A 15,322-nucleotide genomic window follows, 5' to 3' on the forward strand; every position below is an offset into this window, starting at 1 on the left:
AAAAAGCAATGGGGATTTTTTTTTTAAATAATTGATAATAATGGTAAACATATCTTTCCTGGATATTCTACCATTATTTTGGCCCTTTTATATTGATGCTTTACCACTAGAATCTTAAAGGGGCTGCTTCCTGCCAACATAAGCATTGTGTGAAACCCTTTACAAACATAGCTGGGAAGAATAGACCAATGACCTTCGAATGACTTCTTGGCAGCTTTGCCAAGACTGAGGCCTGATTCGACATGTGGAACCAGTGGTTTGACCAGCCTTGGCTAACCTCGGGTCCACATGTAAGGGAAGTGCAGTGGCTCCCTAACCTGGGTCTCTAGCTAAGTTTCAGGCGCAGTGAGTCACAATGGCAGAAGAGAGCCTCCTTCCTGGCCATCTTGACTCACTCTCTGGAGCAGGAGAGGATTCTCATTGGAGTTGTGGTCTTGTGTTACATGAGAGACCGCAGTGAGCTAAACAGTTTCACCAAAATGCAACCAAACCCCTCAAATTAGGAGAGAACAGGATGTAAATGACCAAATTCACTGATGGTTTGGGTTGGCAAAGTTCTCAGAAGGTCTAACATTAGCTCTGGGCTGATAAATCACGCATTACTTTGTCTTTTTGGCTTCTTATAATTAAATTGCTGCAGCCTATGCTGCCTTTTCTGTTCTATAGTGATTTATGTTAGTTCACTATAAAGAGTGAATTATCATTCGACACCACCAAGGATCACAATCAAATGCCCCAATTAGCCTCAGAACCCTATCTCTTTGGATAGCACAGAAGCTACCCTTCCCAAAGGTCATCCACATTGCATTCATCTCCAGGATTGATGTGTTTTTCCTTTTTTACATTGAAATCACCAATCTGAGGTCTTTAACTTTTCTATTTACATGGCACTATCATTTTATGGGAAATAAATTGTAATGTGCATTAGTGATTTGTCTAATTACAATTCCACTAAAACCATTTTAGTTGCATTATAATAGAGAATATAAGAAAATGAAAAGGGAATTATTAGCAAAATGAATTAATCTCTTCTTTCAACATATGACCAACCCCAACCCCTCTCAGAATCCAAAGTGATTAATAATGTTAGATTATTCTGGAACCTAGAGCTTCAGGTACCACTGAATGAAGGCTACCCCTGTATCACTTTATCATTCTCAAAATGCTCTATTCTCTAATCACCCATGATTCTGCTTCCTGTGTTTCTTCACTGAACTCTGAGTTCACTGAGTCGCCTAAATAAGTCTTGGGAAGTTCAGAATGCTTGATCGAAGTGCCTCTCGAGCTGATTCCTGGAGAGCTTCTCAGTGCGAGCTATCTGCCCAGGGGCTCTCAAATACGTTCTCAAGATTATTTTCCATGGGTTGTAGCATAAGTCTCCACTAAGATACTGGAAGGAAGCAGAAGAGGTATAACAGCCGACTAAGAGGAGGTAGAATGCTTCCTAAAACTGAGCGGTCTTTAGTACCTATAACTGCAAACAGTCCCTGGCGTTCAAGACAAGTGTCCCACAATTCTAGTCTTTCCTCGAGCTAGGCCTGCCCACCCATTCCCGCCTTCCCGCGTCGCTTATTGGCCGAAAAATGAGTGACTGCCATACCCACCAATCGGATGGCTCCGCTATCCATTCTAGCACCAGCCGGGTCTTCGATTTCTCGGACGAGAAACGGCATCTGTGCGTGTACGTCAGCGTGTTGACGTCACAAGCCGGGTACTCTGGGCGCTCTAGAGACTGCTGGCCGCGGGCTCGGGCTCCGGTCCCGCCCTGCCCGGCCCCGCCCCTCCGCCCGCAAGGGCTTCCGCCACCGCGGAGCCGCTGTCCCCGGGCCAGTTTGGGGCGGCTGGCCCCGGAACCTCCCGATGAGGTAGGCTGGGTTTCTCGTTACCCTATTTGACAGGTGGGAAAACTGAGTCACCCGGGGTCAGGTGACGTGGTCGGGCTCGCAAGAGACCTGCAGACAAAGCCCAGAATCGGGTTTCCCGTCCTGTTTGCTGCTCTCTGCGCGACCCTCCGCGACCCTCGGGGGAGGAGGGACCAGGCAGGCTGTGTTCACAAAGGATACGAAAGTGAAGTTGCAAAATGCGAAGTCCCACTTCCCCCAGGGCTTGGACCGGGATTCAAGGGTGGATTCATGTAGTGAGAGCCGCATTCCTTCGCCCTTGCTGTGCACGACGGGCCCCCCATAGTGCACAAGAATGGTGCTCGGGGGTGATGCTTGGGTTAGCAGACGCTCGTCGTTGGTTACTGGCTGCTTCTTCATCAAGAAAAGCTGTGTTCAGAAAAAAACCAAACTTCTTATTTTTTGAAAGCACAACCCATGAATTTTCTGCCTATGGTTTCGGTTCACTGCTTTGCCCACACATGAGGATCTGACCACTTTTTGAAATCTCAGTAGCATGCCTACTTTTGGCTTAGGATTTGGAAGGGATCTTTTGTCCTTTTTTAGTTGAAACATAGGTTAGCATTGTGGAACTTTTCTGTCTATCCCCTTAAGATAGCCATTGTTCGCCACGTCATTTGTCTCCTATTTCACAGATGAAATCACTGAATTCATCACCTGACTCAGTTAATGGTTTAGATAAGTTTAGCAAGGTAACAAATAAACGGATGTAACCTCCCAGATACACTGGAATTAGTCCAGTTTGTTTATCTCAGAATTCTTTATTGGGAAAGGTTCTGAAAGAGTATTCCTATTTATATGCCTTCTACCTGTACATCTTCTCTTTCTAGAAGCAGAATCTCACCAAGCGAAAGAACTTATGGTACCTTTGCTTCAATTATGGGTTTTGAAAATAAGGAGGTGAGAAAAAAAGAAAAATAATAAAAAAGGAAATTAAGGAGGTGGATTCATGCTGATAAAATGAAAACATGTACTATACAATATAGAGAAAAATAAGCGTATGTATATAATAATTTGTACTGTTATGAAGAATTCTTTCTCGTTAAACCTTGATCTCAAACACTGAATTTTAAAAGTGAAGTTAAAGCCCCTTCTGAGGACTTTTCCTTACTTTTGTTCATAGAAGATTGGCAATTATTACCATTTGTGTTTTATTCATTGGGCAGTTTATCTGATGGATGCCTTGTCTATGCCATGCTTTGCTTTAGATGTTGGAAATTGAGTGATGAACAGTTTAGATAAGGTTCATGCTTTCAAATAGCTTACATTCTGGTGAAGGAGATTCAATAAACTTGAAAACAAATTAAAAAGATAATTTTAGATAGTGTTAAGTACTTTAAAAACAAAAACAGTGTAAGGGGTTGAATTGACTTTAATGTGTGGAGAAATATAGATATGGTGGTTTGAGAAAACTTCCCTAAGAAGATGACATTTTGGGTGAAATCTGAATGTGCAGAATGAGTCAGCCATGGGAAGATCTGCAGGAAGTTTCCACACAGAGGTAACAGGGCAAAGGAGCTAAAGGAAGAATGAGCTTGGCATATTCCAGGGACAGAAGGGAAGGTATTGTGGCTGTAGCAGAGGGAACCCAGGGGAGAGTGAGGTAGGAGGAGAGTGAGAAGAGATCGCACCTGAGACGTGGGTAGGCCCAGACCATCTGTATCTGGTGTAGGAATTGCAGACAGGCAAAGGGAATATAATTTGTATATTGCAAAACCATTTTTGTTTTCTTTTAGTAACATTCATAGACACTAACCAGCTCTCTGCTTTATTTTGGTTATGAAATCATTGCAGTAGTTCATTATATATGTATTTTTTTTCACCGGTGGTTCTCTTAAAAATATTTTCTGCCCTCAAGCACTATGTCCCACACAGTACCTTTCCTTTTCATTGTCTGAGAAGAACTCTGCTCATCCTCAATTCCCTGCTTTTACCCTCCCCACTCCCAGCCACAGATCCTTTCCAGTATCTTGATGTGCATTCCCTTTGGAAAGGACAAGAAGTCAGCCGCTGCCCTTCTCCAGGCTGAATTCCAGGAAATGGTGTTGTCAAGCAGAGTATCATTTCAAATTAAATTTGTATTACTGATGAGGGAACTAAAGCCTCTCTTGCTTTAGTGCCTACAATATCCCAGGTGTGTTAATCCATTGCCATACTTCCGACAGTTTGCAAGGATGAATATCCTTCTTGATAGAAAAGGGAACTTTCCCTTAAGGCCACACAGCTAGTACTGGATTTGAACACTGGTCAGCCTGACTCCAAACCCTAATTCATTCTACTTTACCTCATGGCTTCCCTGAGTGTATAACAGCAGCAACAAATCTCTGTTATTTCACATTTTATTTTTGGTGTGGCATTTTGGAGATCATGTGATTCAGCCTTCTCAGTGTAGAGGTGGGGCTGTGGAGGCCCAGAGAGGTTAAGTGATTTTCAAAACATATGACAGATGGGGACCAAAGTGACACTGATTTCTCCCCCTGCTGATTCTCAGCCTCGTGTTTTTTCTGCTGTATTTCATATTCTTCCTTCATGAAAGTCCTATAACAAGGTGCTTCTGTATTTTTAAAAATAGAATATTTCCATATCAGGAATTTACTGTCCATAAACTTATAAAAGTTCGTTTTAAAAATGATAAGATGGTACTTCTTGTTGAGTTGAAATAATCCTTTCCTTTTTTCCCCTTCTCTTTTCCGAGCAGTGAGCAGGTATATACTTTCTGGAAGGATCTTTGGTTTCTATTAGAAAGATAGCTGTGGTTTCAAAATAACTTTTTTAAAAAAATTCAGTTTTATTAAGATATATTCACATACCATACAATCATCCATGGTGTACAATCAACTGTTCACAGTACCATTATACAGCTGTGCATTCATCACCCTAATCCATTTTTGAACATTTTCATTACACCAGAAAGAATAAAAATAAGAATAAAAAATGAAAGTAAAAAAGAGTACTCAAATCATCCCCCTCAAAATGACTTTTTAAGCTTTAAGTTTTGATTTCAAAAATGTTTCAAAATGAGTTTAAAATGTGTTACTATTTTGCTAGACTTCACCTTAGGCTTAAAAATGTGGAAATATTGCCTAGAGTTTGCTGGCTCATAGTTTCTGTCAGCAAGTAGAATTTCTTCCTGTAATTAAGGAAGCCCTTGGGTCAGCTCTACGATGTAACTTCTCTTTTATAGCAATATATTATCATTAAAAAATAAATATAAACCTTATAAATTATATGGTTGATAAATGGATTACTTATGTTCCTAAAATTTAAAAATACCCATTATTTATTTTAAGGTTTGTTTATTTTAGTAATTAGGATTGGAATATGATAGGCAAATAATAGTAAACTAATAACCTGATTTATTTTCTGGATGACATTTTGACCCTCCTATAACATTTGGAGATTGTCTTTTTCATTAGTCAAATTCAAATAATATTATTGGAATTAGCATCTTCTTTCTTAAATGTTGGAAGATACTCCACTTAGGCAAAAGGGAGCTTTTGCTCTTTAAGCTATCTGCTAAATATTTTGACCAAGTGTCTCTGTCAGATTGATCATACAACTGATAGCCATGTTCTGAAGATCTAGCCTGTTGTGAATTGGCCCCATAATATAGTGCTACCTATCCTCCTGCATGAACCCAGTTTCCCTGACTGGGCTCCTCGCTTTACCCTCAAGCTTTCAGTTCCAGTGCCTTTGTTTATGCACCGCCTTCAGCCTGGAATGCCCCTCAAAGTTCTACATCTCCTTAGTCCATCTCAAATGCTGCTTTCTTCATGAAACACATCCTATGCCTCTTGAACGGATGCCTTCTCTTGTCACAGCACTTTTGGGAGTCTTTCTCAGCAACTCAGTGTATCAACCTTGATATCTTTGGGAATGCATTATTATTTACATGGGTGCTCAAGTATATGTTGACTTAGGCTTAAAAGAGATGAACAGTTAATGCTATGCATGCAAAGTTTTGCAGATTGTAGAGCCCTCTGGCTTTGTTTACAATTCTGTCACTTCAGCTTTGAAAGCAACACTGATACGCTTTTCTTGCATTGATTCAACAGAACTTCTTTCCTGTTTCAGCTGAGTCTGACTTCTACAGTTCACCATGTGATTTCTTGAGAGGAGCTCTAATCTTTGGGCTGTAAATATTGAAGAAACATTTTCACAAATAAAATCAGTGTTCTTTGTGTTCATGGCATCGGAGAAGAGTAACACTGATGCTACTTTTTAACATTAGAGTGAAGAAAACTGAGGCCCAAAAAGAAACCATGATTGGCTCGGTGCATCTTTGTTACTAGCAGTGCTGTCAGTACTCCTGGTTCAGGGCAGCAAGGGCTTGTCGCAGGCCATCACTGGTTCTGGTGGCCTGTGTCAGAACTCCTGGTGGCTTCTCCTGAAGGTATCAGCATAGTTCAGGCCTTTCCTGAATATTTCACTTGCTTTACTTGTGAGTTGACTTATATCTGGAAAATACGTTTTGTTGTGATGCAAGATCAAAGCAGAACTAAATTCCTGACTCTGTTGTAGTACAAGATCAAAGCAGGATTAAATTCCTGACTCAGAGCTGGTTAATCCTGGAAGGTGTTCCTGGGAAGACTTGAGGTAGTATCACTGTGTGGTAGGCTCTTTAGTCTAAAAACTTTTCTCTTACACTTACTCTCATCACAATTATCAAAAAACTAGCTTGGGACCAATAGGGCATCCTTAGTGAGTTTAAACCTGGAGTTTGGAGGATGGCCTACTACCTTCAAATTGCAGAAGTACACCAGTTCGCATGTCCCACATTTTCCAGAACAGTATAATATTCAAATTTTGTGTGTTGCTCGCCAAAGTATATTCTTGTCTGCTTTTTATTTCAGGAAAATAAATGATCACATTTTTTTTTTACTTAACCACTGGCTCTAAAGACTTGTTGTATTAACCATGCAAAAACAGGGACTTGTAAAGTACCTTTTTCTGTTTCTGTGGTTAAATTCATCAGTGCTAACACAAGGAACTCTTGAGCTATTAGGAATTTCTCCAGCTAACGTGAGAGTATCAGCCAGGACTTGGTTTTGGCATTATTGATAACTAACACACAAAGCTCCCTCTGTGCCAGGTGCTGTTCTAAATGCTTTATATCGGAGGTTCTCAACCTCAGCACTATTGACATTTTAGGCTGGATAATGCTTTGTTGTGGGGGCTGACTTGTGATTTTAGGATGCTTAGCAGCATCCCTAGTCTCACCCAGTGGATGCCAGTTGTACCTCCACAGTTATGATAACTCAAATTGTCTCTAGTTATTGCCAAATGTCTCCTGAAGGGCTGGATGGGGATGGGGGTGGGGACTGGGGGTAGAATCCTCCCCAAACTCATGTCCTTTGAAACCCAGTGCTTTATATGAAGTAATTTATTCCTCACAATAACCCTAAGAGGTACTGGTATTATTATTATTCCCATTTTACAGGAGAAGAAACTGAGGCAGAGAGAGATTAAGCCACTTGCCTAAGTTTTCGTAGCTAGGAAGCAGCAGTACTATATGTGAAACCAGGCATAGTTTTGGTGAACTCTAGGCACCAACTATTAAATATCTAAAAGACCCTATAAATGTGGAGGCAAAGCAAATGGTGACAGGGACCAAACGGGTGTAAGTAATTGAGGTGGCTTGATGACAAACTGTGGTGAAGGAGGAAGAGGCTACTTAGCTACAGCTGATTGTGGATCCAGTGTGAAATAGCCAGAATTGGCAATTTTTCAAAAGAGGTTAGAAATTTGGATTTTCTTTATGTGAAAAGCTCACATTTTTTGATATTGGCAATTAATTCAACTTTTAAAAACACTATGTAAGCTAAAAGACAGGCACACATAATATGGACAAGATTTGGCTGCACACTTTGCATTCCTTTTAATAGACTATGCAGCATTGTGACATTACAGGGAGGTGTATTTCATTTGATGGAGTTAATGAGGTAGTTTCTGTGTGGAGGGCAAAAGATTCCCTTTATTGAGAGCTCAGGAAATGAGGATGGGTAGGGTGCGGCTTCTAGACTAGAAGTGTGTTTTGGCTTGCTAAAGCTATCAGAGTTGAATATACCAGAAATGAATTGGCTTTTACAATGGGGATTTATTAGCTTGCAAATTTACAGTTCTAAGGCCATGAAAATGTCCCAATTAAGGCATCAACAGGATGATACCTTCTCTGAAGACAGGCTCCTGGCATCCACAGTTCCTCTGTCAGCTAGCAAGGCACATGGCCGGTGTCTGCTGGTCCTTTGCTCCTGGGTTTCATTACTTTCAGCTCCTCTCTGAGTTCCTGTAGGTCTTCTCTTAGCATATCCAGGGCTTTTCTCTCTCAGCTTTCTCTGGGTGTTTCTCTCTGAGCTCCTTTGGGTTTTTCTGCCTTTTATCCCAGTAAAGGATTAAGACCCGCCTTGAGCTGAGTCACATCTCAATTGAAACACCCTAATCAAGAGGTCCTACCCACAATAGGTCTTCACCCACAGGACTGGATTAAAAGAACATTGCATTTTCTGGGATACATAACTGTTTCAAACCAACACAAAATGGAGTCTGGCTTTCCCTTATAGCCAAAGTTGTGTTGGAATTATAGCTGGCCATCAGTCATATTCTGAAATTTTTAATGTTCTACCGCTCAATACAGTGTCAATTTGAAAGTTCTGTGTTTTTAAGTCATAACTATTTCTTTCATGACTTCTATTTGTCCAGGAGTTAAAATAGGTATTTAATATGAGTTTCAGGAAATATAAGTTCTGGAATTAAATGGCTCTCTCCTGGAGAAATGAACCACAGCTCCACTTCACTTTGTTGATATCCAGTAACAGTTGAGTTTAGGTTTAGCTCTCTAATGGCCAGGCTTACTGCCTACTTTTGGTAGCAGATAATGGATTCCTGCTGAGCTTTAGGAACATTTGCCTTTTCCTCGTTCTAGCCTGTGTACCATCACACTTCTGCTCTTGGTATGAAAGTCAAGCTCTCGCTTCCATGCTGACTTTTCACAGCCTTCTGTAATCTGTCCACACACTTCCACTCAGCTTCACCTCCTGTAATACTTCATGTGTGGCCTCTCTTCCAGACTGTCTGGTCGAATTACTGCTCCCAGACATGCTTGTGCCTCTCCTCTTTTTAGACTTACTCAAATCTGCCTCTTTCTTGGAATGTAGCACCATTGCATCTCTTTCAAAGTCATACGTTTTTCCCTAAGACCAGCTTTTTCATGAAGCTTTTTTTGGTCACAGGAACCTAAAGTTCAATCTTATTTGTATTATAATTATCCTTGACTTTATTTTCTAATTATTTATGTAAGTGTTTCATCTCCTTTATGAAACTGTATTCTATTTGAGAATAGGGATCCTGTCTTTTCCATCTTACTTCCCCACAATAGCTAGCATAGTGTTTTACATGTGTAGATACTTAGTATCTGTCCATTCATTTGGGTCATGTAGGCTCCCACTCATTTGGTGATTTCTCCCTCTTTTTCCATATGTTTTTATAGTTTTATGTAGTGTGTTGTTAGAATTACTTCACTAAATAGCATTCAAAATATATTGGCAAGAGAGATGATCAACTTAATTAATTGGGGGAAGGCTTGGGGCGTATTTATTACTTGCATTGTCAATTATAGTAATTGAACATTAAATATTCCTGGTTTTAATATAATGTGTTGAAACTCCAGACAGATGTGTAACTTGTCTAACTTTAACAAATACCCAAACTCCCTACTTTTATACAGTGATATCTGTAGTTCATGAATTTAACAAACTAAATTACTAACACATGCCAGCCATTTTGTTAGGTGCTAAGGATGCAGAAGTGCCTTCTAAGAGCTTTTGGTATAGTACTGAGGAAAAGACATTAAAAAAATATGTGAAATATACGTGAAATATTAGAGGTGCTCTTAAAGATATATGGAATATATAGTACACCTAGGGGATCAGGAAAGGTTTCATTGAGGAAATGATACTTAAGCTTCCTTGAATGGTGAATAGACTTGTTATTACTGTTCATGGTTTGGGGTTGGGGGAAAAGGCATTCCAGGCAGAGGCAGTATTAGGATAGGGAAGCCTCCTGGTATATAAGGGAACTAAGAATAGTTTAGTACAGCCGGAGCAGTGGGCATGAGGAAAGTGAGATTTTGAGTAGAGAGAGAGAATAAGGTTTTCACTTTAGAAAAATCAGGATGCTACTTAATGGAGAATGTTTTAGAGAATCATTGGAACAATGTGGATGAGAGATGATTGGGAGAACAGTGAAAAAGACCAATGAGAGATATTAGGAGGATTGACATTGTCACCATTTAGGAATATTTGGGGGATGGAGCCTAGAGCAGAATCAAATTTAATATGTGTTCTTAACAATACATGCTGAAAACAAGATCTTACTGCTATATTAATGGTTAATTATTCTTACTTTAAGCATTTCTGAAATACAGGCCTTGTATATACATCAGTATCAGTACTTGTAGTCATTCTTATTTTCATTTTGACTTTGCAGTTGTTTCTCTCTTTTGTTGAACTATTTAAGAGCAAATTTTTCTAGAATGGTACGGGTTTCAAACCTTTATTGAGAACCTTGTGAGCTTAAGGAGATCCTATGACTTTTGTGATTTCCTCTGCCTCTGTAACATGTGCCATAAGCCTGTTCTCATTATTTCTGGGTGTATTAGCACCAGTGGTCTTTGTTTATGTCGTTCTGCCTTCTGACACACAAGCTAGGCTGATGAAGATGATCCTGGAGGCCACATCTGGTTGCGGATCCCTTGAGGATTGCTGATCTCTTGAGGGACTGATTGTCTCAGCAATTACCCAAAGTGTCTGATGAACAAAGAGGAAAAGAGTACTGGTGTTTTTTTAAACCTAGCCATCAAGATTTTGCGATTGACTTTGTCACAGGTACCAAGTTTTGGACTGCAAATCTTCCTCTGTGGTAGGGATTAGTAAATTGTTTTGGAACTGTGTGCCATTCTTGTATATCAAATGGCGAGATAGCATCTGTACCTTCTGCCCGTTGGTAGATATTCCTGGGCGTAGATTTGAATGGTATTCCCTTTATTGACTTGCTCCATTTTAACATCACATCTTCCCTATCATCACTGTTAGTGTGCTGGTTCTACCAGCTAGAGAGCCACCAAAAGGGCAGTGATTAGAAGATGGCTCTGTCCACTAGGGGTTGGATACATCATGATCCTTCAACACTTAGTACTTCCAGATATATTTCCTAAAAACAAAGATATTCATTTATGTAATCATATTTAGTACAGTTACCAAGTTAAAGAAATTTAATGTTGATATAAAAGCATGTGGTTTATATTCCAGTTTTTTCAGTTCTCAATCATTTCCTCTTGGACTTTCCTCCAGTCGAGGATCGTGTGTTGCGCTTAATTATCACTGTCTCATTAGTCTCTCTTCTTCTTTAATCATGGTAACATATATACAACATACAATTAATGCTTGCAATTCAGTGGCATTGATCACATTCACAATGTTGTGCTATCATCACCCTCATCCATTACAAAAACTTTTCCATCACCACAAACAGAAATCCTGCACCCATTAAGCATTAAATTCTCCTCTCTCCTCCCACCACGTTTACCTGTATTTTACATTCTGTCTTCATGAATTTGTATATTCTTTTTATTGTATATAAGTGGAATTATACAATATCTGTCCTTTTGTGTCTAGCTTATTTCACTCAAAATGATGTCTTCAGGGTTCATCCATGTTATAGCATACATCAGAACTTCATTCCTTTTAACATCTGAATAATATTCCATTGTATGTATATACCACATTTTATTTATTCATTCATTTGTTGTTGGACACTTAGTTGCTTCCTCCATTTGGCTGTTGTGAAAAATGTCACTAGGAACATTGGTGTACATGTATCTGTTCAAATCCCTGTTTTCAATTATTTTGTGTATATCTCTAGAAGAGGGATTGCCAGATCATATGGTAATTCTATACTTTAACTTTCTGGGGAATTGCCCAAACTGTTTTCCACAGCAGCTGTACCATTTTACATTCCCACCAGCAATGTGTGAGGGTTCTTATTTCTCCACATCCTTTCCAACATTTGTTTTCCATTTTCCTAATAGTAGCCATTCTAGTAGATATGAAGTGGTATCTCATTATGGTTTTTATTTGCATTTCCCTGATGGCTAATGATGTTGAGCATCTTTTCATGTGCTTATTGGCCATTTGTATATCTTTTTTGGGGGAACGTGTGTTCAAGTCTTTTGCCCATTTTTTAGCAGGGTTGTCTTTTTTGTTGTTGAGTTGTAGGTGTTTTTTATATATTCTAGATATTAAATCCTTATTAGATATATGGTCCAAATATTTTTTCCCGTTCTGTCAGTTTTCCAGTTACTGCAAACCTTTAACTGTTTTTGGAGCCCTGAGAAAAATGGTTCTGCCAGTTTTTGCTTGTTCTTTAAAACTATGTGGGGGGATGGAATCCTGGAGCATCTCTGCCATGTTGGTTGCTAATTTGCATTACCTTTTGAATCCTTTAAAATGTGTGCTTGGGACTTTACACATTGCAGGTGTTCAGTGCATAGTGTTAAATGAAATGGGAATTCTTTATGCAGTTATATAAGGACCACCTCATAATTATTTTCTGTTCTGCAAATAAATGCGCTTTCTTAGTTTTTATTTGCTTCTCATCTTTTATGGAGTGAAAAGAACGTTTTAATTTCTATTATATGTGGATCTTATGGCAGTAAATTCCATCTATATGTTGATGACTTCTAAGTTTTTAATCTCTAGTTCAGACTTTGCCCCTGAACTCCTGACTCATGTCCAATTGCTTACTTTATTTTCACCTGTATCTTAGTAGGCATTTCAAAGTTTGTATTTCTAAACTGAACTAATCTTTTCCCTTATAGCTGTCCTCCTCTCTCTTCCCCATTTCAGGGTATAGCAACTCCATCCTTCCAGTTCCTCAGGCCATAAATCTTGGCGTTTTCCTTCGGTCCTCCCTTTCTCGGATACCTCATGCCCGATCTATCACCAAATGCTGCTTTACTCTGTATTTAGATCCAACAAATTCTCACCACTTGCCCTATCCTGGTCTTCTGAATGTTTGCTATAGTTTCCCAGTGCGTCTCCCTTTTTCTATGCTTCTGGCAGCAGAGCAGCCAGAGAGCCACTTAAAGCTTCAGCCAGATACCCCTCTTCTACTGAAAATCTTGCAGTATCTTCACATCTCAGAGTAAAAGTCCTTGCAATGACCTGTATGGTTCCACAGGTCCTGCCCCTCCTGAACTTCTCTGTCATTATCTCCTGTTGCTCCTCCGCTTTTCCTCTTGTGCACTTAGCTCCAGCCACACTGACCTCCTGACTAAACTTCCTACATGGCCACTCCATCCCCACTCAGGACTCATGCCCTTACTCTTCCGTCTGCCTGCCGTGCTCTTCCTTCCAGTAGCCATAACCATGTGGCATTTCTCCCTTACCTCCTGCAAGTGCCACCTTCACAGTGAGGTCATCCTGACCACTCAGTTTAAAACCATAATATGCCCTCCTCTCCTTTGTTTAACCTCTTGTCTCCTTCTTCTAGAAAGTAAGCTCCCTGAGAGCAGGCACTGCTATTTCCCCAGTGCCCATAGGGTACCTGATACTTTTTTAGTGCTCAAACCATATTTGTGGAGTAAATGAAGTAGATGTGTATATTCTTGGGTAGGCTTTGAATTTTCAAAACAATCGAGTGTATTTCTTATCTTTGATAATAGACATTCATGCTCAGCTTCTCAGCATATGTTTTAGGTGTGCCTCATACATTTTGGAAACACCAGTATGTACTTACCAGCCATGTTCAAATTTTAATATTTCTCTCTGGATGTATTATATGTCAAATAAAAGTTTGCTAATATTTTAAATGTAACCTTAGGAAATAGAGAACATTTAGAATTAGTAATTGTGGGAACAGGCTTGGGACTTGGGAGATAAATTAGTTTCTGTTACAGGAGTGACTTAAAGATACCGTAATATATTTATTTTCTGCTTTTATTTTTCCAAGTCACTGACTTTAATTTATAAATAAATCTGAGTCTTAAAGATTAAATTATGTTTATATGCACACAATTATTTTCCTCTGCTGAGATATTATCAGAAATCATTGAATGAAACAAGGCCACAAGAAATATTATGGATAGAGCTTAAATAGGCAGCCTTGAATGTTTATGAGTGTGAAAGGGTCAAAATACAAAGCAGCAAAAAGTGAGCACATTTATCAGGATGGAATAAAACCATTAATTATATCCTAAACAAACATAAACAACTTTAAACAAGCATTTTGTATAAAACCATAGATGTAATATATAGAGATATTACTATAGATAAAGACTATCTAAATTCTTGAAGAAAAGTTAGAGGAGGAAAAGAGGGAAGAACAGTTGTAATTAAGTTGTTGGCTACATAAGACAACAGATGATACACCTGAGCCTTTGTAGGTGATGCTCTGTAAAGATCTTTTTCCCAAGTGTCTGGGAGGAGTTTGAACACTAATGTAAGGAACCAGTGAAGTACAAACCTGACTTTTTTTTTTTTAATTAAATTCAGTTTTATTGAGATATAGTCACATACCATCCAGTCATCTGCGGTGTGCAATCAGCTGTTCATAGTACATCATATGCATTCATCACCCCAGTCTATTTTTGAACATTTTCCTTACACCAGAAAGAATCAGAATAAGAATAAAAAATAAAAGTGAAAAAGAATACTCACATCATCGCCCCCATCCCATCCTATTTTTCATTTAGTTTTGTCTCCATTTTTCTATTCACGCATCCATACACTGAATAAAGGGAGTGTTATCCACAAGGTTTTCACAGCCCCTCATAAGCTACATTGTTATGCACTCATCTTCAAGAGTCAAGGTTCCTGGGTTGGAGTTTGATAGTTTCAGGTATTTACTTCTAACTGTTCCAATACATTAAAACCTAAAGAGGGTTATCTGTATAGCACGTAAGAATGTCCACCAGAGTGACCTCTCGACTCCATTCGAAATTTCTCAGCCACCGAAGCTTCGCTTCGTTTCATCGTGCATCCCCCTTTTGGTCAAGAAGGTGTTCTCAGTCCCATGATGCCAGGTTCAGACTCATCCCCTGGAGTCATTTCCTGCATTGCCAGGGAGATTTACAGCCATGGGAGTCAGGTCCCATGTAGGGGCGAGGGCAGTGAGTTCACCTGCCAAGGTGGCTTAGCTAGAGAGAGAGAGGGCCACATCTGAGCAACACAGCAGCACTCGGGGGGAGACTCTTAGGCACAATTATAAGCAGGTTTAGCCTCTCCTCTGCAGCTTCATAAGGGCAAGTCCCAAGACAGAGGGCTCAGCATACCAAGCCGTCAGCCCTGTGTTTGTGAGAACATCACCAGCAATCCAGGTGAGGAAGTTCTACATTTCCGGCTCTTTCCCCAGCTCCTCAGGGGGGG

General features: G+C 39.7%; 1 protein-coding gene across 3 annotated transcripts in view; it reads left to right on the plus strand.

Annotated features, from left to right (window-relative positions):
• Nucleotides 1-1,719: 1,719 nt before the first annotated feature.
• Nucleotides 1,720-15,322, plus strand: part of STARD3NL (STARD3 N-terminal like) — a 68,395-nt gene continuing 54,792 nt past the window's right edge. Inside the window, exons 1-2 of one of the 3 annotated variants that reach the window (XM_037837108.1) lie at nt 1,734-1,865; nt 2,732-2,801. The gene's annotated coding sequence lies outside the window, so the exon portion shown is untranslated. Of the gene's footprint in view, nt 1,866-2,731; nt 2,802-15,322 lie in introns of all 3 variants that reach the window. The other 2 variants (XM_037837106.1, XM_037837107.1) reach the window with 2 other exon arrangements.

This window comes from Choloepus didactylus, chromosome 5 (genome assembly GCF_015220235.1).
Source record: "Choloepus didactylus isolate mChoDid1 chromosome 5, mChoDid1.pri, whole genome shotgun sequence".
NCBI classification, from domain to species: Eukaryota; Metazoa; Chordata; class Mammalia; order Pilosa; family Megalonychidae; genus Choloepus; species Choloepus didactylus.